Here is a 7,616-nt window from a genome sequence, read left to right on the forward strand (position 1 = left end):
TCTCATCTAATGTAAGTGTATTTTAATTCTTAATGTGGTTTCAGGATTAAAGTGTTTTGATCAATAGCTATCAAACAGGGCCCAAATAAATTTGAAAGAATCAGTTTAATTTCCCACTCACGGAGATTTCTAACAGGTATTTGGACCAAACATTCTTAATACTTAAAGGAGACAATTGATTTTTTTAAAGTAATCTAATGATTAAGTAAAATATATGGATTTAGACTGATATGAGCTAGAATTCTAACTCGTACACCCATACATAGAGTAACTTTAACTTTTCAAAGATGCCATTTTCTTTTCTGTAAAATAGAAGCAAAAACACCTGATTCCCTGTATTGTTTAAGGATCAACTGAGATTCAATTTATAAAACCTTTAATGAAGAGTCTAACCCATCACTAGCACCTGGAGTGCCTCTGGTGCCTTTCTCATTGCTGTGCTTTCCATGAACTCTTCCTGGGAAATGTTCTCAGATGCTTGTACATTCTTTGCACTCTAATCCTATAAAAATGTTGTATTTCTTCTATTTTATTGCACATTTTTCCATTTCACATATTAATAAGTTTCATTCATCTTTTGTCATTATAACTAAAACATCCCACCCATCTGAAGGTTGCTTCTCCATGATTCTACTGCCATTCAATAGTAAAACCAGTTTTATTAATCTCCCAAATTTCCTTTTTTAAGAAGCTTCATGGGGGGAAAGGAAGGACAGCAGAATAAAATAGACACTATATTGCTGTGTGTATATACGTGACTGTATGAACAATGTGATTCTGCAACCTGTACACTCAGAAAAATGGGAAATTATACCCCATCTGATTCAAATGTATGATATGTCAAGAGCATTGTACTGTCATGTGTATCTAATTAAAACAAATAAAAAAACAATACTACTAACTCTTTTTAAAAAAAAAGAAGCTTCATGTCCCCAAAATCTTTTAGGATTCCTAAAATAGCTACTTACTAATTATATGCTATTATTTATTAATTTATTCAAAACCTCTCAGACAAAGAGTGATTGAAGAATAAGTTTGAAGAATAAGTTTGAAGCAAACTTATTCCAGGATAATGCTGGGTTGTCTTGACCTTAGCATCAACTTCAATTAGATTTTTATTTTTTGGAGCCAAAAAGAAGACATTATTATTGACTCCATAATGTCAAATATCACTGGGGAACCTTACCATCAATGCAGTGCCCCATTAAGATCCACTTTGATCTCCATTGAGCCTGTCTAATATAATGTTTTGGAAAAGATATTTTGCTCTCTGTTTGGGAAGACTATTGTTATTTTTATTTCATTTGCTAAGAAAAAAAATTGTTGAAAGCCTGAAAGACTGTGAAAAATGCTTCATGAAGTCTTGGGTCCAGATTGCTATTCTGATAGTCTTTGGTTATATTTTTAGGCATGTACTGGGTTTGGGAGACTGTTCCTTCCATTTTACTCTTTGTCCGTTGTCTTTGGAAAAGCAGTCAGAATCCCTTCTGTATCTTGAAAAAAACTTACCTTTTTTTGCATTTTGACCTATACAGAAGAATTTTTGTTATCTATCCTTGAACATGGTGTTAACAACTTTAAAAAATCATCTTCAGTGGGAGTACATATCTCTGGCTCTTGGGAGGAAAAAATACTTGAGACCTCTTGGCAAATGGAAACAAGTATGAGCACGAGATAAAAAGAGAAGTGCTTCCTTGGACACAGAACAGGCTATTTCTGAGAACAGACATTTCAGAGCAGTAGCCCTAGTTGAGCAGGGCCAGGCAGGGTGGAGGACAACCATGATGCCACTAACATGGGTTCTTCCTGATAAATGAAGCTTTTTCTGCAGCATCTAATTCTTTTTGATTTGTACTCTTGAGCTTGACTCATGGCCTTTTTTCTCCCTTGTTTTTACAAAGAGTTGGCAGTGGTGCGGCAGTAAGTGAAAGTTACTGAAATCCCTTTGGGGGTCTAGGCTGGAAGTGGCAGGAAACTGGAGTCTTGAGCAAAATATTTCCCTTTTTTTGGCATCAGTTTATTTTTTTAAAATCTATAATGACCGACTTAGGAAAACATAATAAATACATGTCCCTTCCAGCTCTAGCACTCTGTTTTATTTTAGTTTTCAATTCTTCAGGTATCTCCTTCTAAACATCTCAAGCACAATGCGTTTGTGATGTTATTTAAAATCATACACAGAGACCCATCTACGTACACAAAGTTTAAATCTCTCTATTAGGGAACTGTTCAACCATTTCCAATAGGAAGACAGCCTTCATGTTTGATGGAATGAGTTCAGAAATTGATGCCCAGTTGTCAAAACAGGGTCATGCATATTGCAACTGCAGCCCAAGAGCATAAAGACCACCTTCCAACAATCTAAAATGGTAGACTGATGGGCATTTGGCATTGTCTGCTTTATGAATTACTGAGTTCATATGATGTTCTCAAAAGGGCTACCCTTTTTATTTACTCTCCAGTATTGGATGCTAAATATCAAAAGAACCAAAGCACCAAAATATCAAGTCCAAATAGAAAATACTTCAAGAGAATTTCTTATACCAATTTAATTTTTCTCCGAATTTAGAGAACAAGGGTGTGGGCTTGACATCAAACCAATATGTTAAATGGGATTCATCTAGTTCTAATTACTACTCACTAATAGGATGCCCAAGGATGCCATGACACTTTGGACACATGTAAGTTACTGGATGGACAGACTGTACTATACAGAGAAATCTCCTTAATTACAAATTATTAAAAGAAAAAAAGAAAAAGAAAACAGAACAACCTTCGCCACAACTCTGTAATTTTTTATTACCATGTCCTGAGGTGTACAAGAATTGAGAGACTGGACAGAAGCTAAAATTCTATTTGTTCATAATATATCTGTGAACTATATCTTCTACAGAACCTAAAATGTAAGGAGCTTTGTCCCATAGTAGGTACTTGGCATAGTTTTGTTGTTGTTGTTTGTTTGTTGGAGTCTCTTTCCTAAATAATTTTAATAGAAAACAGCTGAGAATAGCTTTACTAGTTCTAGGCATATGAGTGATAGTTTCTTATGAGGCACAACCTGTTCTAAATAAATTTTCTTTTGTAAAATGTCTTGCTTCTTTTCTGCCTGCTAATTATAATATTAATCTTTCTCTTTGCCATTGCTCAGCCTGTTTTCTTTTATTTGTTTTGGTCTTATGGTTTGATTGTTTAAATCACAAACTAAGGGATGAAAAGCAACTAAAAATTTGTAAATTTAAATTTGTGAAGGCTACTCTATGCAAAGGGCTAGGCCAGTAAGCCTCCAACATCAAATACACAAGAGCCAGACATGGAACAATAAACAACAAGGGTAGTAACTTAATAGAAGTAGAAGGAAACGAAGAAACTTCACAATGTCTGACCTGTCCGGCAGATATGTTACAGTGAGGGGACAGCTCATCCGGGGATCAGCCTCACCCTATGAAGCCTTCTAAGGAACAGGAACCGCAAAATGGCAGTGCTGAAGCTCTGAGGTTGTGCTAAACTCCCACACTGGTAAATATTAACCAAAATGTCTAAGCCAATCAACTGTGTTCCACTCATCAAAAAGGAAGCGCATTTTCTCATCTTAGGATACCTTTTCTCTTCCAAGGCCCTCTGAAGATCAAATGTTCTGCAATCTATCTGACTAACATTTATGAAGGTAGGGATAAGAAGTAGCTTTAACCTGAAGAATCTCAAAGGATATGGAATTAAAATAACAGTGCACAATGCCTGTGAAGACAATTGTTATACCAATGTGCTTTGAAGGCATGGAAGGAAGGGAGGCTTTTCAAAATTTTTGCCCAACCATAATATTTCCTGGGCATGGCATGCTGAGGAGGATTCCTGAGGAAGAGTGTGTGTAAATCAAGGAGACATGTGGTCAGGACCTGTAACATAGGACCAAGAGGCTGCCTATAGGAAAATGGTTGTGGGTCAAAAAGCATTCTACCAAGTTTCAAATGAACCATGTTTTGATACTAAGCACTTCATCATGATTGTCTAAAAGAGCATTACACCTATAGAAGTGCTAATCACATTTTCTTGGCTTGGTAACCAATTTTACAATCTAACACTTGGGTTGCAAACAAAGACATCTTTTATCTCTCAAAAATGCAAAGTATAACCTTTTGTATCAAATCATATACACAAACACAAACACACACACACACACACACACAATACTAGATTCCCTAGGGCAGTGGTTCTACAAATGTGGTTCCTGAGTTAGAAACATATTAAAAATGTAAATTCTGGGCTGGGAATGTGGCTCAGGAGGTAGCGCGCTCGCCTGGCATGCGTGCGGCCCGGGTTCGATTCTCAGCACCACATACCAACAAAGATGTTGTGTCCGCCGAGAACTAAAAAATAAAATATTAAAAATTCTCTCTCTCTCTCTCTCTCTCTCTCTCCCCTCTCTCTCACTCTCTCTTTAAAAAAAAATGTAAATTCTAATAGAGTCTGGATCAGAAACCAGGGAATAGGACCCAGTAATACTATTATAAAATACCTTTCAGAAAAAGTTTGAGAACCACTGTTTAACAAATAGTTAGAAATCACCATATTTAAAAGTTTAAATTTTTTTTTGGACTGGGGATTGCTCTTTATCACTGAGCTACATATCACTATCACCACCTGCTTTTTCTCTTTTTCTTATCTTTTCTTTTCTTGCTAAATTGCTGACACTATCCTTGAACATACAATTTTCCTGCTTCAGTCTCCCAAGTGGCTGGAATTATAGGCATGCACCACTATGCCCAGCTCTAAAGTTCAACTTTTAAGAGGCCAAAATGCTAAATCATTTGTAGAGAAAGTGCTGTTTTTACTCTATTGATGGGAAAAGCATAAGCCTGGGCCTGAAGGAGCAGACTCAGCACCGCACAGGAAACACTCAAAGAACAGGTAAAGACAGGATATCACTAAGAAACCAAACCAAATGTTTGATGAGAAAAGACAGGAGGCAGCATCTGCTAGAGCTGTCCAGAGAGAGAGTACAGAGGGGATGCAGTGGGGTCCTTATAAGAAACATCCTCCCAAACCCAGCATTTCTAATTCATGAGAGAATTCTTATTTCATTTGTCCAAGAAAAAGAAAAAAAGAAAAGAAAAGAAAAAAACCTCTCTGCTTCCCATCACAGCCATAAGGGATAGACATTGACCTCCTCTAGGCAATTTGATGACCCTCTTCAGTCTCTGCTTTCCATCCTGAGTGTAATAGAGTTTATGGCCAAACAAGGAGTGAGAGCTAGACACCCTCCTGCCTGGGTGGCCTCAGGCAACAGTCAGCAAAACCTGAAAAAAACTTCCTTCTGAAAAAGACTGGGAGTAGACCAAAAGATGTGTGCCAGGGGCGGGTTCCTGAGAGCTCCAATGCAGAGTTCAACAGCAAGCTTCCTTTGGGCTGTGTTTAGAGTTCCTAAACAAAATAGTTGGAGAGAAGTAGGACAGCTGGAAATGACAGAGCCATTCTCCCTGTAAGTGGACATAGCCCTGATACCAGATTAGGCCCACTGTGTGAGAGCAGGACCCAGCCAGCCCTGTCTATTGTGTTCTACAGGCAGAGGCTATAAAAAGCTGTGCTGGGAAAGGGCAGGCTGGCTCCCCTGGGCTTTCATACAAGGGTTAAAGAACCACCTTGGTTTCTTTAAATTGCACACCATGAATTGTTAGCTAAGAACCTAATCAGGTACATTAAATGTTATTATATTTTCATAAATAGAAGCCTGAGGTTCAGCATTCTGTAGACATGATTTACCGGTTGTAAAGAGCTTTGCACTAACAAGCCCATACCAGTAATTTACACTGATACTTGATAGTAGACAAAATGAATCATACTTTTCTTTAATGTTTTCTTAAATATAAATCAATAGCCATCAACTTAAGACTCTATTTCTTGCTAAAAATTCAGGTTCCCAGGTAACATCCCAGACCAATATAATCAGAAAAGCATTAACATAGAATTTAGGAATCTGTATTTTTAGCAAAATTCCCAGGCAGTTTGTATATCCATTAAAATCTAAGCATGGATAGGTAGCTTAATCAACTTTGCAGAAGAACAGGCATACCATATACATTGATTATTGTATTGCTTTGTGCAATGACACAGCAATGAGAAAGAGAGATGGAAATTATTTAGATGGAGGTCATAAAGGGACAAGTGTGTAAATGGATAAAAGAATTGAGATCAGTGGAACAGAGGAAAGGAATTGAGGGGAAGAGTGAGGGGAAGGAAAAGGGAGGAATGGTGAAATGAAAACTGACCAAGCAATTTTGTGTACATATATGAATATACTACAATTAATTTCACTTTTATGTATATATATTGCTCTAATTTAAAATTTAAAAAAAACTATGAATGAGTGCAAGAAAGATGGTAGAATAAAGGAAAGAGAACAGGGAAGAGAGGAAGGGAAAGAAAGTATTGGAGATTGAATTGGAGCAAATTATATTCTATGCTTGTTAAAATGGACCCCGATATTAGATATAACTATAATGTACTAATAAAAAAAGTGAAAACAAGTGAACAAGTTTAACAAAAAAAATAATAAAATAATTGAAATTGGATAAAAGGGAAAGTGAAAAAGCTATTCTAGTTTCCTGCATAACAAATTACCACAAAATGAGAGGCTTAAAACAACAAAAATCTATTCTCTCACAATTCTGGAAGCAGAAGTTCAAGATCGAGATGTCAACAGAGCTGTCTTCCTGTAAAAGCTCTAGGAGAGCATCGTTCTCTTGTTTTTCATGCTTCCGTGGTGTGTGGCCTCGTGGCTCCAGTCCGTCTCTGGTCCCGTAGCCTCCTCCTCTTCCCTCCAGGTCTTCTCCTCAGCTCTTCTCTTTTACAAGACCACATGTGATTGCATTTGGGCTCCACCAGAATAATCCAGGATCAGTTCTTCCTCTTAAGGTCTCTAATTTAATTGCACCTGCAATACTCATTTCCCAAGAAAAATTAACATTCACAGATTCCAGGAATGAAGACACAAACATACCTTCTAGGGAACATCAGCCCACTGTTGAAACAAGGGGTGGGGTGGGGGGCATGAGAAATGCATAAGGTGAGAAAACAGCAACTTTTCTGCTTTCAACATGTTTAGTCAGAAATTCCAGGGTTTTCTAAAGTACAGATGAGATCATGTGTCAAAAGAGATTTAAATTTAAACTAGCAGAAATGATGCCTCTATGTCTTGTCTTCCTCCTTGGCTTGCTTCTGTATTCTACAAGAATCTGGGGCAGATCCAGTCCTCAGAAGGTCAGTGATGATTTAGCCAAAGGAAATTACAAGCTGAAAAGTACAACTAACCAGAAACAATGTTATTACCATAAGTATGAAGAGTTCCAGAAATGTCATGTGCACATAGTAACAAAACATGTCAGCATACCAATGGTTTCCCGCATCCTAGGGAAAGACTTTGCAAAGTGATCATTTCAAATGCACACTTCAACCTCTTGTACTTTTCCAAATCCCCCAGTCTTGGAAAACTTACTTCACTCTAAAGTACCTACTATTATATGATCCAAGCAATAAATTCTCATTATACAAATCATATGCCCTCTTTACACTAATTAATTTTTAATAAGGTGAATTGCTTCAGAAGTATAGGAAACTGTGAC

Source organism: Spermophilus citellus, assembly GCF_964194105.1.
Source record: "Spermophilus citellus genome assembly, chromosome: 1".
NCBI lineage: Eukaryota > Metazoa > Chordata > Mammalia > Rodentia > Sciuridae > Spermophilus > Spermophilus citellus.